Raw genomic sequence first — 21,182 nt, forward strand, 5'->3', positions numbered from 1 at the left:
TCCTTCTTGAGGATCCGTGCAGAGGTGCATGGTCTCAGGCTCTGGGTTCGGGTTTGAGCAGGTTTTATCTCCCCACTAGCGGAGGCTGGTGGTCAGTGATGGGTGGGAGTTCTCCAGGGATGGGACCAACCTAAGAAAGGGCATGGATGCGAGAGATTCATGTGCCGATGACGGGTAAGGCTCAGGCCTGTGGAGGGTCGCCTAAGACAGGCATAGTCTATCTGCGCCATAGCCGAGAAGGCTATGGCATTTATAAAATAAAAAAGGGGGCGACGTCGGGAGCCATTTGGAGGAAAACAAGACTGTTAAGCAGGATGTTTTTGCGAAGTTGGCCATCTGTGCAGTTTGCTGACTCAGGAGGAAGCGCACCTGGTGTGGGGGCGGGGAAAGGAATGTTTTTTGAATAGCTACAGAGTTTCCGTGATTAGCTGTTATTTAGAGGTGTTTTGCTGTTTACGTACTCAGTAGGGCATAAGTATGCGTTGCAAAATAAACTCGAGGCTGCTGCAGTATTGACTGTGAGCCCTCCCGAATCTATCTCTTGTCTCTGTCTTTTCTTTAATCCTCACTCCCCATCCCGGGTGCTATTTGGCTTAGGCCGGCGGGCTCCGGCAGGAAAGGAGTTGAAGCAACACATAGGAACAAATAACATGTGTCATTTCTCCTTACTCCTCAGAAATTTCTGCATACTTTATCTCTAAGAATGTTTTTAGGTCCTAATAATTCAGAATAATTATGAAAAAGTAAAATAATGATAAAATAAAGTAACAATATAATAGCAGTAAGATAACCACAAAGATTTTAAACATGGAAGAATTCCAAACAGCCTTGACTCATCTTCTATGTATAGTGTTTGATTATCACCGAAATACCATTAAAATGTGATTTCTTATTCTTGTTCTATTAAATGACATATTCCCCATTACTTTACCACAATGATTAACAGTGTTTCTTGTTAATCATTGAGATAAAAGGCATACTTCAAAGAGGCCTCCTCTAAGAAAGTAAGATAAAAAACATGGAAAAAGTCTAAATAAAAAGAAGAGAGGAGAAGTAGAAAGTAGGTGGATCATGATGGCTGGAAACAAGAAGAAAGATAAAGAATACAAAGGCTAAAACAAAATCTTGCAATTGAGATGAAAGCTCTCCTAGTACCCTCTCTTTCACACAGTAATGTATGCCACCAAATTCACAGCATCTCATTTTCTTAAGACCTTAATTCTAGTCTTTCTAGGGAAAACATTTCTTTCTAGATATTTATTTGACTTTCACTTTTTTTTTGCAAGTGTCTAGTGTCATTTTTATGTTTATATATCCCTGTTGAATTTAGCTAGGTTTTGTAATGTAAGGCAGAATGCCAAGCTTCTAAAGGATCTATTACATTTCTAAGACATCTTGATTTTCATGAGCTTCACAACATTTCCAGGTAAATTTTTGTAACTTGTATAATAAGACTTTTAAATAGTACAGTGTATTTGTGTTAATCGGTGCTGTATGCTGTTATTTGTTGGGAGACAGGAGGTTGGCACCTGGTATCTTGTTCTGGTCCTTGAAATTATTTCTGACTTAGAGTTTTTAAGAACCTATTAGAATATCCTTCAGTTTGTGTTTGTCCGATGCTTTCTTATGATTAAATTAAGGAAAATTACCTCAGTATTATATTGGGAAAGTATCAGACTCTGGTGAATGCTAAATATAGTGGATGAAACTTTAAGGAGAAATGGATATTTGCATAGCCCCAAATTATCTCCCCTAGATATGTATTAACTATGGTGATTTTAGCATATGTTCATAAATTATTTGATACACCTCTCTCCAAGAGGTGGAATTTAATTCTCCTGTCAAGTATAGTATAGCTTGAATTTAGTGATTCACTGCTAATAAGCAGAGCATGGAAAGGGAAAAATAGTAATTTTACAATGCAAAAATCTGGCAGATACCACCTTAACTAAGTGATCAACGTTAACATCAACAGTGATAGGTCATGCTGGCATCATATCTTCCCTATTATGATGTGATGAGAAGGACTCCAGAACTAAGAGCAATGAAAAAGAAACATAAGAAATGTTTTTGAATTTTAAATATTTTACAATACCTATGAAGACTTTTTTTTTAAAAAGACTGAGAATCACAGACAATATTTTACCCAGTCAGTTTTCAGATGTAGGTCTTAAGGGTTACCAGAGCTCAAAGAAGATAGAAACACAAATAATAAACATTTACCTAGTTAACCTGACTTACACTGAAACTCTTTTAGTTGTAGGGATCGTAATAATTTTTCTAAGTAAAAGACTTCAGTGATTTTGTGCATGCATTTCTAATTTTAATATTGTGTGTTAATATATATATATACCTGTATATTAATATAGTCAAAGTTTTTATATCTAAAGATTTTTTTTTTTAATTTAGTATAAATGGTTGACTCAAAATCACACTTAAGTCAATTCCAAAGACATTCAGTAACTAAAAACTAAGTTCAAACATAGGGCATGTGACTTCGTTGATGTTACAAAAATTCCGCCTTGTTTACATAGTAGGAGTCTGAGGTTTCTGTGCTAAAAAAAAAAAAAAGGCATTGCCTAGGACGGAGCACATTCGATGACAATCAGGCAGTTTACTCACAGATCTAAACACATGAGTCGATGGCTGGATGCCATAGTGATTGTTAAGGACCAGAGAGTCTACTATTTCTCATGCATCTGAAGACTCCTGTGTTTTATTTATTCTGATCGAGATATGGATTATATTGCCTTTTCCATGTGTGTTACTTTGAAATGATGAGATTAGCATAATACACTGGATTTTACAAACTTTCATTTTCAAGTCTGTTTTGCAGGGTTGAAACTAAGAAGTAATGACAAAAGAGCCAATGCTCAGCTGCATCTCTGCAATCAGAAAGAATTCCCAGTACACTGCTCACACCCAGGAGAGAGCATCCTCTTACAGACCTTAACGCAAACTGAAGAAAAACAAAAGTTGTAAACAGGGGAAAAAATAGGGAGGAAAGTCATGTCAGAGAATACTTACGTTATTTCATTTCATGTTGAAGTGCTTGCTTACAAGGGAGCTTTTATGTCTAGTCTATATAATGGTATGCATTATGATCACTATGTTTCTCTCAAATTTGCCTATGTATAAATAATTTTATATCATGATAGATATGAAAATGAACACTCCTGGGAGATCGTCACATATTAATCATTTCAGTTATTTCAAGGGAGGTAAAATGGAAGTTCGTCTTTGAATGTACTGCTGGAATCTCTAGCTCCCACAGTGACCCTTGTCGGGTGACGAGGCATCCTGAGCATACCAGTCCCTTGTGGGAAGAGCAATCATTTTTCTTGCTTTGTAAGAATTAAGCCTTCTAACTTTATTAGAGGACACAAATTTTTGTATTCAACAAGAATGAGCTTAACTTACAATTAAAGCTTAGTAAGTAATCCACGAACATTTTACATATTTGCCTTAAAATATATTCTATTAGATTATGAAAAGATAATTTTTGTCCTTCAGGCATCAACTCTCTAGAACCTGCCTTCTGGCCTTAGAGAAAGCGTTATAAATGGAAAAGGGAGTCTCCTCCGTTAATTTGATATATCAGGTCATCATCAAAATATTTATTTCCTTATCTTCCCACACAAAAAGTGACAAAAGGTTAATAAGAGCATGAGTGGAAAATCATTAAAGATGAAAATACATACAATAAAATGCAAAACAAATTAGAATAAATAAAGTTTAATGTGACTTTTAGGTTAAGATGTCTTGATACTCATCCAAATCATAAGGTGGTGTTGCTGTTTCCTCTTTTGAAGGACAAAGGATACCTGGCATGTACAGTAAAACTATTTCTTATTGATACATCTAGGAAATAACTTGAAAGAAATTATGAAAACAGTAAGTAATTTCTTCAAGCATTCCTCGAATCCCTTATCTTTACCTATAGGCAATGTCATAGGCAGATAATATTTTGCTGCCATTTTCATCATATTTCCTTTTTAAAATTATTTCTTAGGTATTTTTTCTTTTTAACTTAGGACTAGTATTGTCTATAAAATCAAGAAATCAAATACAAAAATGGCTAAAAAAAGATAAAGTTTTACTTTTCTTTTGCATGAAATAAGCCTGGAAATAAATCATAGAGCAGCCTCATGAAATACTATGGGACCCAGAATCTAGCTTGCTTTTTCTACCATGTTCAGATTTGGGCTCCTGCTTTCTGGTTCTCGGTGTGGTTGCTTAAGTTCTAGCCTTCCAAATTATGCTGCATTTCAACCAGAAGAAAAGAGAAAGACAGTGAGAAGAGGACATGACTCTCCCTATAAGAAAAATTTCTGGAAATTGGAAACAATATTTTCAATGAATTCTATTGGTTAAAATATAGCCATCTCTAACTATAGGAGGGGCTGAGAAATTTAGCCTTCTAGCTGTGGTCCAGCTAAATATCAGGCATTATAATTACCAAGGAGGAAATGAAGAACAGATTATGAGAGACAAATTATGCTCTCTAACATGCTAAGGTTGTTAGTGTGACAGAGAGTATATTATGTGGTAAGAAGAATGTATTTAGGTAGAGGTTATAATTGTTAAGAAAAAGTTCAGGTAACTGTATATAGTGTGCTTCAATATGTGAGGGCTGAGTACATAAAATTTACAAGATCTAGGTAGGCACCACTGCTGATTTTACCTAAAATTACGAAATTCAATCGATAACTATACAAGTTCAGACAAATTAAAAATGTAATAACCCTAATAAAAGTAAATTAAAACAAATATCCTCCCCCCCTAATTTTCACAAATTATAATGTGTTGAAATAATTTTTGCACTAATACCAACCTTGGATGCTGAGAATCTTGAAAAAAATTGTAAAAATTAGTTAAAATTCAGATTTAAGGTGTTTCTCACCTGAGAACAAAATAATTCTCTTTAAAAAAATATTTTTAAAAGGAAAAAGAAATGCTATCCATAAAAGAATGTTTATTTTATTTATTTTTGTGAAGTTTCTTGCACATCAAACAAACTTTTCTGAGCATTCTGAATAATTGAGTGCAGATTAATAAAAAATATATGTAAATTAAATTGCCCTCAAAATGCAAAGGCTTAAAAAAGATAAAACTGAGCAAAATAGATGTGAGATTTGTTTAAAACCAAAATGGTTTTTAAATGCTTCCTATGTGAAGTATGTTGCTTTGTTTCATCAAGTTCCTCATGCTTGTTCTTACATCAAACGTTTATGGAGCACCTTTGATTAGCCAGGTTCTTTTCTAGGAACTGGGGACTATAGCTAAGGAGACATGGGATTTATAATCCAGCGGGAGGACAGAAACTAAATAAGTAATTAACTGCAGGTGTAATTAATTACAAAAGAGACATGTAGGGTGCAAAGAGAGCATATGAAAATATACAATAATGTAAAAAATTTAGGAAAGAAAAAAACTGATTAAGAACAGCATGAAGTTGATGAAATACATGTACTGTATTTACAATTATGAATTCATTGTAGACTTTAAGCTAAAGAAACTAGACAAAAAGTGAAAATATAAAATAATGACATTTGCAACAATGAAAAACTTACAACTGGGTTTCCCGTTACATCAGTCAAGATTTCTTTATGTCTATACTTATAAGAGGAACATTTGGAAAGTGGAGAGACTGCAGTCAGCAGAACAACCTGAAGCATTCTCCTCGATTGATAATTCCACTATTTGTTTAACCTTGAAGCGGAGCAAAAATCATAGTTTTCCTCTTTGTAAGATTCAGTATAAGTTTCTAAGTAATTCTCCAGACAATATTTTACTTTGGTAGTCAATGCAATAAGGAAGAATTGCTGCTTTGACAGACAGTTTATCAGGCATCGATCAAACTTAAATATAAGTGGAATAAAATAGTGATGGTCTTTAAAGAGAGAGGTTTTAGGGAAGGAAGGGTGCTACAGTCGTTCATGGGCTGCTAAATTACCAGAGACAAAGGCTGAGATAACATTCCACTTTGCATTTATAACTCATCAAAAAATGTAACATTTTGTTGAACTTGATCTCAAGCTATTTAAAATAAATGAATGAGATTTAAAACTTGTTATAGAATGGATTTTGCTTCTTTTGTATTACATTAAATCTATTTTTTTTGTTTCTCTTCCATTCTTCAAAATTATTTGTCAGTATTGCTAGACTCTATCTCAGTAACACATCAAGGTAATAATGTTATTAGTAAGAATATATCTGGGATGACTTGCCAGCTTTTACTTCAGAGACTGGAATTCTTTGGGCATGGAGATCAATTATAATTATTGATGCTATTCTATTTGACACAAATAAAGATCTCATATAATGACACAGAAAATAGAAAGATTGAACCCTAGACATGAAATAAGAGTTTGAGAGAAAGTAGAAGAATCCTCACAGTTGCAAAAGGAACTAGACAATTTACTCAACATCAGAGAAGATGCTATTTATACACCTAATGTTAAACTATAAATGCTGTAAGTGTGTAGGGAGGAGAGAAATGTGGTATAGTTATAGGAAGGTAGCCATGTAGGACCATAAATACCAACTGCAAACTCCAAAGAGCACCATTCACACAGACCATGATGTGTTAGCCTTACTCCCTCCACAATCTTTCCTCAAGCTATCAATTACTAATGTCAGAAGTAGCTCCCTGCTTTGAGATCTCCAGAGAGAGAGGCAAAAAGGGAACGCAATAAAACAAGTACAGCAGATAGTAAGAGTTTCAAAAGCACTAAACACCACTTTTCAACAGAGATTCTAGCGATAAACTCGAGGCATACTTTAGGTTGTGCATTTTAGTCTTATAACTAGGAGACAATTTCTCCTTGATAATTGATCAATGGATTTTCCTGGAGAATACTAAAGAATATTAATTTGAATCTTTACCAAACCCCAGTTGTAAGAAGTACAGTTATAAAAAATTAAAGAACCAAGTTTTGATCATCTATATTTTACCAGTCACAGATCTGTGCACTGAAACCTCATTATTTGGCTCTTGGGTAAATGTGTCCTTTATCATATCACAAGTCAATATTTAAGGACATGACAAACATCTAAGATGAATCTAGTGCTCCCAATGGTGAGAAATTTTTGGAGTTCTATGAAGAGAAAACTCCCATTTTTAGATTCACAAAATGTTCTGCTGCACATGAAAGATTGCGTTGTATTTATTTTATAAACAACAGCAAACTTAAAACTCATCACATTCCTCTCATTGCATTGGCTTCTAGGAAGCTCAGTGCCACATTTGTCACCCACCTCTAGCAAATATAGAGGCCAGAAGAAATACATTTCTATATTATAGTCTAATACAGTTTTACTGATATCTTTATTTTTCTTTGCTCCAATTTTCTCAACAATTTTTTAAATGTTTTTGCATTTTCATAAACTGCTTAAGTACCATTATTGATCAGGGTGAAATATAGATAAATCCATGATTAAAAAAGTATAGGACTTCTCTATAAATAGCCTAAATACAATAAAGCTCAATTTCAAAGGTCAAGGTCTATTGGAAGGAAAGATCATTATTTGTCTCTTTTAATATGTTAAATGATTTTTTTTCCATTTATAAATGATATAATAATAACTTATACATACATGCACAGGTCCTCAACATCTTATCACATTTCTAAAATATAAAATACTCTGAAAGCATTTTCTTTTCAGTTTTGCAACTAGTTTGGTATAAAACATGACCCGAATTGATATAAAACTAAAGTTGTTAATTCATCCCGGAGAGGTGAATATTCTTAAGTTTCCCTGAGCAATAGATTGTGTTTGATTACAGGGTGCTGTTTCAGGCCCTGGGCTATGGTATATCCATGCTATTTTCTTTATAAAATTGGAAAAAATATGACTTCTAAATCACATGTGATTTTGGATATGAAATATTATTTTTAAGGTCTCTGAAGACATTCTTGTCACATGTCTAAAGTGACTTGAGGGAATATTAAGTCATGATAATTTTTTGATAAGTAAAAGAGAGACCTCAAATCTTTTACTAGGGTAAAATATTTTTCAATGTAAGCTGTTCTTATTTAGTTCTATAGCTTTAAAAACCACTTACCATTTAGTTCCCATAAAGCATTATACTTAACTTCTCACTATGAGAAGATGCACTCCATTGCTTCTCTTTTGGTTATAAGATATCTGGCCCAATGTAGCTCAATCAGTCCAGTCAAATATAGACCAGAAAGAAATAGCAATATGATCACAAGCTGCAGAGCAGAGGTCCTTCTGTAATGAATTAGAAACATTTCATAAGTGTTAAAACAATTAGTTTTCTGAGAAATTACATTAATTTTTAAGAACACTTACAAGGACATAGTTCAAGTTGTTAAATTAGGAAAAGGTAACTTTTAAGAAGTGGAATACCAAGTTCAACCTTCTACCACATGGGTGGGGTAGAAGCGCATTAATTTTTGTAGTGGAGATATAACTTTTATTTTTTAAAAAACATTAAAAGTTATATTTATTTTTAATTTTTATTTTTCAATTAGAGTTGATATTTACCATTATTTTATATTAGTTTCAGGTATACAGCATAGTGGTTAGACATTTATTTAATTTACAAAGTGATCTCCTCAATTAGTCTACTATCTGCTTATACATAGTTATTACAATATTATTGACTATATTCCCTATGCTGTACTTCATATCTCCATGACTATTCTGTAACTATCAATTTGTACTTCTTAATCCCTTCCCCTTTTTCATCTAGCCTCTTAACCCCCTTTCTATCTAACAATCACCAATGTGCTCTTTCTATGAGTCTATTTCTGTTTTGCTATTTATTTTATTTTTTAAAATTCCAGTCAGATTTATCTCATTTAGCATAATACCCTTTAGGTCCATTCATATTGTTGCAAATGGTAAGATTTTATTTTTTTATGACCAAATAATATTCCATTGTATGTATGTACCATAACTTCTTTATTCAATCATCTGTTGATGGGCATTTAGGTTGCTTCCGTATCTTGACTATTGTAGCTGCAGTGAACATAGTGGTGCATATATCTTTCTGAAGTAGTTTTTTTGTTTTTGTTTTTGTTTTTCAAATACCCAGAAATGAAATTGCTGGGTTATAAGGTAGTTTTATTTGTGAATTTTTGAGGAACCTCCAATTTTTTTTCTATAGTGGCTACACCAGTTTGCAATCACACTGACAGTACACAAGGGTTCCCTTTTCTCCACATTCTCACCAAAACTCATTTATTTATTGATGGTAGCCATTCTGACAGGTGTGAAGTGATATCTCATTGTGGTTTTAATTTTCATTTCTCTGATAATTAGTAACATTGAGCATCTTTTCATATGTCTCTTGACTATCTGTATGTCCTCTTTGAAGAAATACCTACTCAGGTCCTTTGCCCATTTTTTAAATTGGATTTTTGTGTGTGTGTATGTTGAATTGTATAAGTTCTTTATGAATTGTGAATATTGACCCCTTATCATTGACAGAAAGTTTTAAAATGTTAAACAATTATATGCACTAGGCACTATGTACAGCAATTTACATTTATTATCTTATTTAATCTTTGTATCATGCTTAAGATAGATACCATTATTATCTGCATTTTACTGGTAAGTAAACAAGCTCAGGAAGGTTATTCGGCTAATGAGTAGGACAGGCTTCCTTCAACTATAAACAGTGTGCCTCCCCCAGGTTCGTTATGCTATTTTGGATTTACATAGCTTTGCTGTCTTTCAGTGAAGGGCTGGGAAACATAGACTAGAAAGGGAAAAAGTGATGTAATTGTGGCCACACGACTAGCTATTGTTTACCTTTGACAAAGATGTATTATGAGCAATGTATGTTCTTGACTCCTGAATAAAATACTTTACTATTGTTTTGTCTATCTAAGAAGATCATGGAATATGTTTTGAAGAGGAGGAAAATATATTTGAAAGAAGAAGAAAAAATAGGTGTTTGATACTACCAGATGCTGAATCTAGTAAACAGTAAGTGGAGCTTGGGGTGTGCTGGGGAAGTGTAGCTCAGGTGGTTTTATATATGTGTCACCAGCTATAGCCCAGGGAGTGTACACTATCACAGATGCTCCATGTTGTCTCACTCATTCCTTATTCCCAAATCTCTACTCCCAAAACCTCCTTTACTGTGAGGCTGGAGAGTTAAGTACTCGATTTTCCAGTTTCCCTTGCAGCTAGAGGTACACGTGGGACTCAGTTCTGTCTAAGGGAAGGTTAAGTAGAAGCTTGTTGGGGAACGCTTATCTTTCCAATTAAAAGGACAAACTTCTTAAGAAGTTGCAAAATAGTTTCAAAACAAAAAAATTGCAAAACAAAGAAAGACTTTTATTTCATTGAGTTGGTTGTGATTCCTAACTGTATAGTAGGCATGTTGTGAACAAAAAAACTGAAGAAATGCTGGCTAGTTGCCACCTTCCTCCATACATTTTTTTGTTTGTTTGTTTAAACTTTTGGTCAGTTATTCAGTCTTGCAGCCCAAGTTATTCCTAATTAATACATGTGTCATTTTATCCTTCTTTTCCACAAACAGTATTATTCCTTGGGTGAAATTTCAAAATTATGTGATATTAAAGGTTATGTAATTTCATGTTGGCAATTTCCAATCCCCATGTGTAGCCCTATGGTTCCGTTTCAGACCCAGTAGGTTGTTCCCATTTCCTCAGATATGCCAGAGACAGCCAGTCTTCTGTGCCTGTGCTTAATACTGTGGCTTCTCCTGGAAAGCTTCACTGTCCTTTCAAACTATTGTCTTCACTGTGAAGTCTTTTCTAGTTTTCTCAGGACCCTCAATGCTCTGTGCATATATTCCTGTATATCCCCTTAACTTCTTTATTGTTATGCTAATTCTTTGTTTTGCAATCATATCTTTATGTGTGTGTTTCCACCATTAAACTATGAGCTATTAGAGGTCAGGAATCATGTCACATGTGTCAGATACACAATAGATGTTCAATAAATATTTCATTGTTGAATTTATAAGTTGATTTTTTCCTCCTTTGAACCTCTTTTGATACTTTATTCTTATCTCTCTTTGGCAAATGTCATTTACTTTTCTTATTCTATAACTCAATAGCAGAGTGCTTGAAGGCAAGAATTCTATATCATCTTTGTATCTTGCACATATTTTTAAGCTAAATTCATATTTTATTAATCAAATTGGACTGTTAATAGTTAATACATTAAGCATATCTCAATCATCATGTTAATTGCTACTTCGCCTCTGGTGGGGGCCGGGGGGATGGAGAAAGAGATGAGGGATGAACTGTAACTACCCAGTTCACTGAAGGAATTTAAAAAATTCTTTTCTATTTAAGTTAAAAGTGAAAAATTAATTTTCTATAAAAGGGAGACCCAGATCCCGCATTCCCTGATTCAGAAGTGTTTGAAGGATGTAAAAGAAGAATCTGTTTTCAAGAACTTTCCAGTTTTCCCTCTCTAGTAGTCAATCCAATTCAAGTGCAATTCAATAAGTTAATTGTAATACGTGATTGACAGAAGCAGAGGACAATGCCTGATGTGAGGACTTCTTTATAAAAAAAATTATGATAATCGCTAAGGATTCTCTTATTTCATTAAGAACTCCATGTCTTGGCTGATGCACAGCAAGACTTTCTCAGAATCTACCTTAGAAATGATTGATATCAAGTCTGTGTTTGTCCATTATGTCACCAAACTAGAAATGGATAGAATGTTGCTCAGGATCAGTTTGAACCTTGACTCTTGTGAGCCTAAAGGTCTGAGATGAAATGAGTATCACATGGAAATCTGGCTGAAGCTGTCACTTATCCTGCCAGATGTATTTAGGAACCGAAGCATATGAAGGTAATAAGCAATTATGAAATTTGCTAGAAAAAATAAAATATAAAAAAAGCAGTTTCTGTGATAAATAAGAAAAAAAGAGGGGGAAGTAAAGGAGAATTTTATCATGTAACAAAAATGAATTCAGAATAATGAAGATTTAAAAAAATTTACAAATAATTTTTCAAAAAGAGTTAAGTTATCTTTCAGGAAACCAAGAAGCTTTAGTTTTAAGTATATTGTTTCTGAAGTAAGAAATTAAAATGAAAGTATGCATTAAAAATACGCATATCTATTTTTCCTAATGTCAAATAATAATTATTTAAAATAGCTTAGATCTTTAATAACCATTATTTTTTAAATTGAACTTTTGTTATTTGAATATTCAGTAGTGTTAAAGCAATATTCCTAAAGTGATTTTCCTAGATATTAATTTTCAATGAAATGTTAAACAGTGGAATACCTTTTAATTTTAACATTTTATATAAAGAGTTTAAGAAAACATTTTGTTAAGTGTAAAATGATTGAGTAATATAAAAAAAATTTCAACATATCAAAATTTTTTTCATTAAAGGGAAAAATCGTGGTGAGTGGTACTTAAATGCAAAAATGAATCACTCTATCAAAAAACTTTCCCCAAAAAGTGAAAACTTATCCTTCATTATGCAACAAGATAGTTACCTGTTCATCTAAACTAAACATTTACAGTATGTGATTTATTCACTGTTGAAAATCAAATCTATTGCAGTTCAGATATTTCTCTGCATTAGGACAGTGAATAAATTAAGTGTGCTTCAGCCATTTAGTCCTCTTAAGCAGAGATTCTGCAAGCTCGGTAGAAGATGTCGAAACCTGCTGATATCTAAACAGAGTCAACTCCAAGTTTGTGTATCCCGGTCCACTCTACCTTTCCATCAGGCAGTACATGTGGAAATAGAAAAGCGACTCTCTAATTAATCAAAGTCAGATGTGCCTGAACGCCTGGAGTTGCTGCTGATCCTTGTCCCAGCTTCTCCCATGTTCTCACTCTATGTTTTTACCTTGAAAACTTCTGCTCTGAGCTGGGAATGCCTGAAGGGCTTGCACGGTAAGTCAATGTGAAATTATCTCAGCAGGAAGAAGTTGCTTTTCAGCTTAAATGATTTAAGGCAGCAATTTTTCACACTCTCAAACTCTGACAAACGCCCAGATTGCCTCTCATGTCTGACTTCAAAATATTCAAAGAAAAGCTATTTTTATTAAAAACACTCTAGAGAAAATTGTATGTCACTTGTTCTCTGATATAACTTCATTTCTCCTGACAGTGACAATTTTCACCTCAGTACAATTTCTTTATTTTTTCCAAAGCTAATTCTGCTTAATATTAGTATTTATACAAACTCATATCAACTTGTCTCTGTGAAATATTCAAGGGTGTCAGGTAAATGTTGCTCACTGTCATTCATCTTCTTTGGGTGTTCAAAATGATCAATCGATTTAAAACTACACTTAGTTACTTAGGATATTATTGTTTTATTTGTAAGGGAGAACTTAACAACTGTTAAAATCCTTCATTTGACAAGCCTGTAACTGCAAACTGCAAGAATTTCCAAATTCGATGGCACGTGTCTATTGCCAAAGATTGTAAAAGTTTACATTAATAAATCTATTTGTTCTACGCCTTTAAATAAAGCAGGTAATACAGTGCATGTTTTGTCTTATGCTGCTTACATGTTAATAAGATTATGGTGGATGTCATATTGCACTGAAACATCACATTTGCTTTATTATGAATGCTGGCAGTGCAGAAACATCACATTATAATCACTTCAAAAAAGAAATATATTCTGCATATTTTCATATGTGTTTATAATTCCACTAAACCTCAGCAGAATCAAACTCAGTAGGGACAAGAATGACAGAAGATTTAATGTTCCAGAGTCTGCTGAAATCTTGGTGCATTGATATATTGCAGCATGGTTAATATGTATAAGACTACTTGTGGCCTGTGACCTCAAAGCATATCTTCTGGCCTTATCACATTTCCATGAGAAAAAGTAACCATCGGCATGTGAATTTTTCACAAATAATTTGGAGCTTTTATTAAAGGGTTAATTTTATTTTTAACTGTGAAAGCCCGAAGTGTTTGTAAAGGTAATGTGAGCAATAACTATTACCCATGCACTGTAGCAACAGAGCAAACTACTTTTTAAATATATATATATCAATTTTCTACAAGTGTGCATTTTATATTCCACTAAATGTTTCATTTCTAAATACAACTGGATCATTTTTATTTCATTTATATCCGTTACAAAGAAATCAAGGAAGGAATTACCTTGCAGATTCTCTCTACACACAGAGCTGAGGCTGGGTCAAAGGAGGTACATCAAATACAGCAGAGAAGTACGTTTCATAAATTTCAATGTCACAACAATGCTATACAGAGCTCCTACACCAACACGCCTGCATGAGAAGTTGTCATCTTTTCCTGTCTTTGACTTGCGACATGTTTTCTGTTTGGAAGTCACAATTACTTTAATTTTACTGAGCTTCCTTGAGTTTTATTTACCAGAGTTATTAGGTCACTGAAAGGAAAAATGATTTACATTTTAAAATATACTTAAATATAACAATCTGTATATTTCTTGATATTGAAATATTTTTGAGATAATTTTTGGATATATGATGAAACAAACAATTATTGAAAAACCAAAATGTACTGATAAAACAACTTTGCATGGGTATTCACACACATGCACACAAATGCGCACACACACATATACAAGATTGCCTCTCAGAAGGGTTTAAGTAGGTTGTTATGAGTTAAAATTTACTCGGCATTTAAAAAATAGGACTTATTAATAAAGTTTGCATACTAACTATATCACTTCTTTTTCAATTTCACAGGAAGCCATGCTGTAATATTGTTTAAGATTTTTATGTCTAATAAAAGCAAAACCATTGATAAATTCAAGATGTATTATATCCATAAATTAGTAAGTCCATTTCTGTTTTGAAATATAAGCATACAATTTGGAAGAAAGTATGGAATTTATTTATGACTAAAATACTTACAACTTTATCTCATTGTGTATTATAACTGTTATGGGAAAAATAGCAATTGTTTATCTCAAATATAATTAGCTTAGATATATACCAGTGAGACTGTTATTGACCCAAAAAAGTATTTCATATTAAGCTTTACACTTCAATAAAATTTTAAAATGATGTGATTCTATGATGTTATTATTTAGAAAATTATGTTATTTACAAAAATACATAATTTGCTAATTTAAGATTCTCAAGAAATATTTCCCATTGCTCATCGAAATAATTATTTCACTATCTATAAAGGATACATAAACAATAATACATTATACAAATATATGAATTAAATAAAATTACATTTGTATTTATTATCTCTATATATCGAGCATTGGATTGGTTGCTTCACCAAAACCACTCAGTAAAGTATATTTAATATTTTTGTTTCAAATATTAAAAAATAAAATAATATTTTTTATTTGTAATGTATAAGTTTACTGTATTTGAATAATTGTTTATAAAATATTTAAAATATGCAATGTCTTAGTAAAAATTGGAAATTAAATGGAACACACAGTCTTTATATTTAGGTTAAAGAATAATTCAGCAGCACCACTTTAAGCAATCCTGGAGTCTACCTTTGTCCCTGAGTCTAGTCTAAACATTTTTGTAGTACACTGGACTTTTTCAATGCTATCTATGCCAAAAAATCAAGGAAAGTGATAAAAGCTGGAAGAGAATGTGCATTAGTGAGTATTTATATTGGCAAGAACTGAAAATTTTATAAAAGTAAAACAAACACAGAAGTTGCTTATTTCTGAAAGGAAATAGACCTCACTGAATTTCTTTTAGCAAAACATTATTGTTCAAAATGATATAAATCCCTGTTAATATCTCTAACAGATTAATTTGAGATGCTGGCAATGCCAGGGAGCTGCATTAAGTTTTCTCTTGTTTACTTTTCCTTAATCACCATAAAAGTCTAGAGTGAAACAATTATTCTAAAAACAATCAGGACAGTATATCTCTATAAAGGAGAAAATCGATTTGACAACAAAACTAGATTTATCTCTATTGATCAAGAGGCGTTCAGTGTAATTTTAGTGAATTATGTCTGGCTTTCGTTTCCTAGCAGAAATTTTTCAGTGACGCTCGAAGGGAAGATTGCAAACTACTGCATAATCTTTTGAATGCTATTTATGTGCTATCTTAACCACTGTTTTTTTTTTTAAATATGAGAGACTGAACCAAATATTTGTTTTTTATCACATGAAACAGTATTACTATTGTATGTGATTTAGTTATTAGTACTTATCTAGGCACCTGATATCATTTTATTCAATTCATTAGTAAAGAAATCAGGTTCCTGTGAAAGGATTCAGTGTTAAATAACAAATTCAAATTCATCTTATAAGAACAGAACTAGAAAGATTAAAAAGTAATACAATTTTTTCTTTTTAAGTCGGAGTAATTTTTAAAGACATTATTAACATTTTCATACCTGAAGTTTCTTCTCAAGCAAGAAGGAAACAAAAAAATTGAAGACATATTCAGAAAAATTTAGTTATGCTGTGCTGTATGCCCTATAAGTTGGACATATACCATTTTGACAGAAATATAAAAAGATGAGTGTTCTAAAAATATCTTAGAGATGGTATTTGTTGTTCACTTAAACACATGAGTGAATGATTCATACTGTCTAATATCTCTTTCAACATTAAAGAAATAATCCAAATAATAATCTAAATGTACATTGTTAATGTGTGTACAGTATATTTCTTGATGTAAAATATTGTACATTTCTCTCTTCTCCTGGAAGCATTAGAAAATTTTATAAATAAAGCAGTCTTTACTTAGAAAAAGGAAGATTAATAAATTTATATCATGTAAAAAGATTTTATAGTGAACATAGTTGAAAGATAGTTTTATAAATCTTAAATTGCATTTTAATAAACAAATAAAATATTAATCAATTGATAGTTAATAATTGCCTTCTTATTTTATAAATCATAATTTCACTATAAATAATGTAAATAATATACTCGCTAAATGGATGATAATACATGATTAAATTACTAATATAAAAGACTTTTTAAAATTTAGATTCACAAATTCAGATCAATTAAATTAATGTTGCCATGTATTCTTAATAAAGTCCATGTTCCATAGCTGTTCAAAAATGTAAAGTAGCTTTTATCTATTTTGTTACATTAATGATAACTCATTTGCTGTCTTCCATCACATTTAAAAACATTGGTGATGTTTTTTGCATTTGTGAAAAATAGTATTGATATTGGAAATCATTATAGTAAATTTTAACTAAATTTATAAAGAGATTTATTGACAAAAAAATAAGATGCTAACATCAAAGGCAGTTTATGAAATATAAGAAAGAAAATACTTAATTCTAATATAGTAATTTTTTAAAGTAATATGCAGTAATCACCCCTTTAAATTATCAAACCATTAATTAAAATATCTAAAAAGAATTAAATGAGTTTAGAATATTAAAAGATATATAGAAACATTTTTATTGAAAATTTATATTTTAGAGTCACCTAGACTAGGAAAAATACTTTAAAATTGATCTAGGCATATGTAAGTAGACTACTTGTATACATTGTTTCTTTGAAAAAAATTAAAAATACCTAGAGCTTTTATAAAAGAGGTAGTTTAAAACTGCATTTTAATAAACCAATAAAATGTTATTGTTCAATAGGTAATAATTGCCTTTATATAAACTGAAAAACATTGTTTAGAGTGATTAATATACAATGATCCATTATGCATCTAGGAGTGTTGATGCATAATTTTTAGTTCTAATGTTATTATGTAATGGAAAGAACATGTTCATTTGCTCTAATAACTACTAAGATGCACTTAATAAAATGAAATGTAATAATACTTGTAATTTAATCTATTCATGAAAATAATTTTAAAAGTCTACCACTCTCTTTAATGCAGATAACGTTCATAATTTATAAAGTGTTGTGATGCAGAATTGACAATGCCATTGTTTTTTACACTTCGAGATGATTCTGCAGGCTTCATATCATCTGCATACCAACCTCAGGATTATCAAGGGCAAACAAAAGATAATTAACACCAGAAACAGGCAAATGTAGGAGCTACAGACTGAGGGTTCTTATTCAGTGCAAGACTTCTGAAAAACCAGAAAATGAAATAACTATAGAAAAGCTTGTCTCTGAAAAAAAAAAAATAATATTGTATTCTTTATGTAAGCCTTCCCCTGCTTCCACCCCAGTTTGTAGAGGTAAGTTATCTGACAACATGATTTCAGGGTGGTGTGGTCATCTTCTATAGCAGAGTTACCAAACGTCATTTTTTAAAGAATAAATTTCAAATTATATATTTTTGTAATTGTAGTTTCTTTAATACCAGATATGATCATGCATTTATTTATAATGTTTACATAAGAAAGAGAAAATAAACTACTGCCATAATAACATCTATAATGTTTTTACATTTACTAACTGGAGTACAATAAAAAGTAATTTTATACAGTTAAACAACTTATTTTAATATTTGTTGTAGTTTATATAACACTATGTACCAATATTATAATGTGTTTAAGTGATGGTTCCATTTACTCAAATTATTATATTTTTACTTAACAATATAATATAAGGTAATCATTAAATGTTTAAAAGCAGAACTTCTAAGTTCTGAAATCACAGTCATAAAATTAAGTTTTAAATAAATAAAATGACATAGTTCATAACAAATTTATACGTTAAGTACTTCTTTAAATGTTAGGCTTCTCTGATAAAGTATAATGCTATTAGTAATTTTAACCAAAGTGAGTAAGTTAGAGACATGCCTCAGAGTTTACAATCATAAAAATATATATATCATATTGGAACATGGCTTTTTAGCACATGAATTTTTACATAGCATGGATATAATCACAGTTTAAGTCTTCTGTAAATAATTATGCATTGTGGAGCTCTGACTAATACACTTACTAGTTCATTTCCCGAACATCACCATTAAGTAAATAACTCCATAAAACCTCTCCTTTGGTAACACGATTGAGAATATTTTATTTCTTTTTAAGTTTTTTCTTGTTTTATATTAATACCAACTCTCAGTACATCTTTCAAAAAGGACCTAAAGAGATGATATGTCATATTTAGTTTATTTTAATTCTATGTAGAACCTGCGTTAATTGTGATATATGATTAAAATTAAAAATATCCAGTTATTGTCTATAAAAGAATACACAATTAAAATAAATCCCTCTTATACAACATGACTGTTAAAAGAAACATTTTAGTCATATCTCCAACTTCTTTCCACCAGCTTCTTTCCTTCCCATACATTTTTTGTTTTAATTTTGTTATGCCCCAGGGCCCCATCTTGGTTCTTCTACTTACTCAACACATCTTCTCATGTGCGCTATTCAATGACTACAATAAAGATAATTTTTACTTACCATCTAATACCCTGGAACTCTCACCTAAAATTTAGGACTAATAGATATTTTCATCTCAATGTACTCCCAAATGACCATATGTAAAATATCATTTCTGTCCACTTTTACCATGGTCTAACCAGGGACATAAGCCAAAAATCTAGGAGTCATCCTAGATTTCTTTCTTTTCCTTATTTAAATCAATCAAGAAGTCCTACTATTCTATTTTAAACATCCTTGGGATGTCTTCTCTTCATTCTCATTGCAGCTTATTTAGTAGGCACTTTCATTATATCTCACTTCTAATTCTTCTTTGACCTCCAATTTCAAACCCTCCCCATCAATTTTCTAAATCAGAGGTCAGCACATTTTTCTATAAAGGGGTGATAGTAAAAATTTCAGGCCACACATTTATATAGTCTCTGTTGCAACTACTCAACTCTGTAGTTGAAGCAAGGAAAGCAGACAACGACACTAGTAAAAAGATAAATGTGGCTGTATTCCAATAAAACTTTATTTACCAAAAAAAAAAAAAAAAAAAAAAGGCTGCCAGTGGATTTGACAGGTGGGTTGTAGTTTCCTGATTCCTGCTTCAAATTGCTCCTAGAGTAAACTTTCTAAATGACAAATCAGATCCCATTGCTAGCTTATTTATTCATTACCTTTCATCATGTGCAGAAAAATACCCCAACCTCTTTTGCATGATCTAAAAGAATCCTTATGACTTATTTTTATTTCTCACTGCCGCCCCAACCCTGTACTCACACACTCTATGTTTGTCTATTCCCATAAATTTGTAGTTGCCCAAATTATCATTTGCCTTTTTCACTTTGTGTCTTTGCATAAGCTATGCTCATTATATGGCATAAAGAAATGCCTATATTCTCTTGCTGCTGCTTTTTTACTTGTTAGAACAAGGACCATGTTTTTATTCTCCTTTGCATCCTCAGTGTCTGGTCCAATGCCTACAAATAGTTTGTTAAATGACTAACCGATTGAATAAACACAAATATGATTTTTTAAAGTATATGGCTTTTTAAAAGCTATTTTTATTTCAGCCATACAAATTAATCGATGTTGCCTTCTCAACTAAGTAGTCAGGAACATAGTTCATGTGTTGTTTGAACACATGATCACTACACTAAAAACAAAGATGCTTTTTTCCATTAATGTAGGATGACCAACACTTAATATTGAATATTATATTTGTATGATTAAGATTACAAAAATAGACAATAAAAAAATTGAGGAAAGGGAACAAGAGAGCCATTTCACAAGCCGTCACCCTATGAATTTTCTTGTCATTTCTGTCCCTCTAGATAAATATTGTGTATGTGTACATATAAATATAATCTGTGTATTCTGTATACACTTACCATGAATACTTTATAGGTTTTATTAAAAACTAATAAGAAATATAAGTTTAATGGTAAAACAGTGCATGACTTGACTTTTCCTTGAAGACAAAGATGTTATTTCAAAATTCTTATCGTGGGTTGATCATTATAAAGCGAAGTCATGGAACTATAGATGTGAAAAAGTGACAGTTAATACAGAATTTTGGGCAATGAATACTTAATAGCTGAAAGCAGGCTATCCTAGGCATGATAACAAATCCACCAACCCCTGTTAATTAAATTTGTTCTAAAATATTCTTAATAAAAAGCAAGCATAGTGTTTCCTTTGCATATAATTATAATGTTAGTTAATCATTTAGTGATTAAGATGTATGATATAAAATTCTTATTAAAGAACATATGCTAAATTATTGTCAGAAAATTCCTTCACACTTGCGCAAAATGCAAAATTGTTCATTAAATGTACAAAATATACTATTGTTAATTGGTATTCTACTCCAAATAACTTAAGTAATTTCTTATTAGTAATGTATATGTGTTTACTTAGAACATTGTTATATGTAGATTTATTA

The sequence above is a fragment of the Rousettus aegyptiacus genome, unplaced genomic scaffold, assembly GCF_014176215.1.
Source record: "Rousettus aegyptiacus isolate mRouAeg1 unplaced genomic scaffold, mRouAeg1.p scaffold_m13_p_13, whole genome shotgun sequence".
Taxonomy (NCBI): domain Eukaryota; kingdom Metazoa; phylum Chordata; class Mammalia; order Chiroptera; family Pteropodidae; genus Rousettus; species Rousettus aegyptiacus.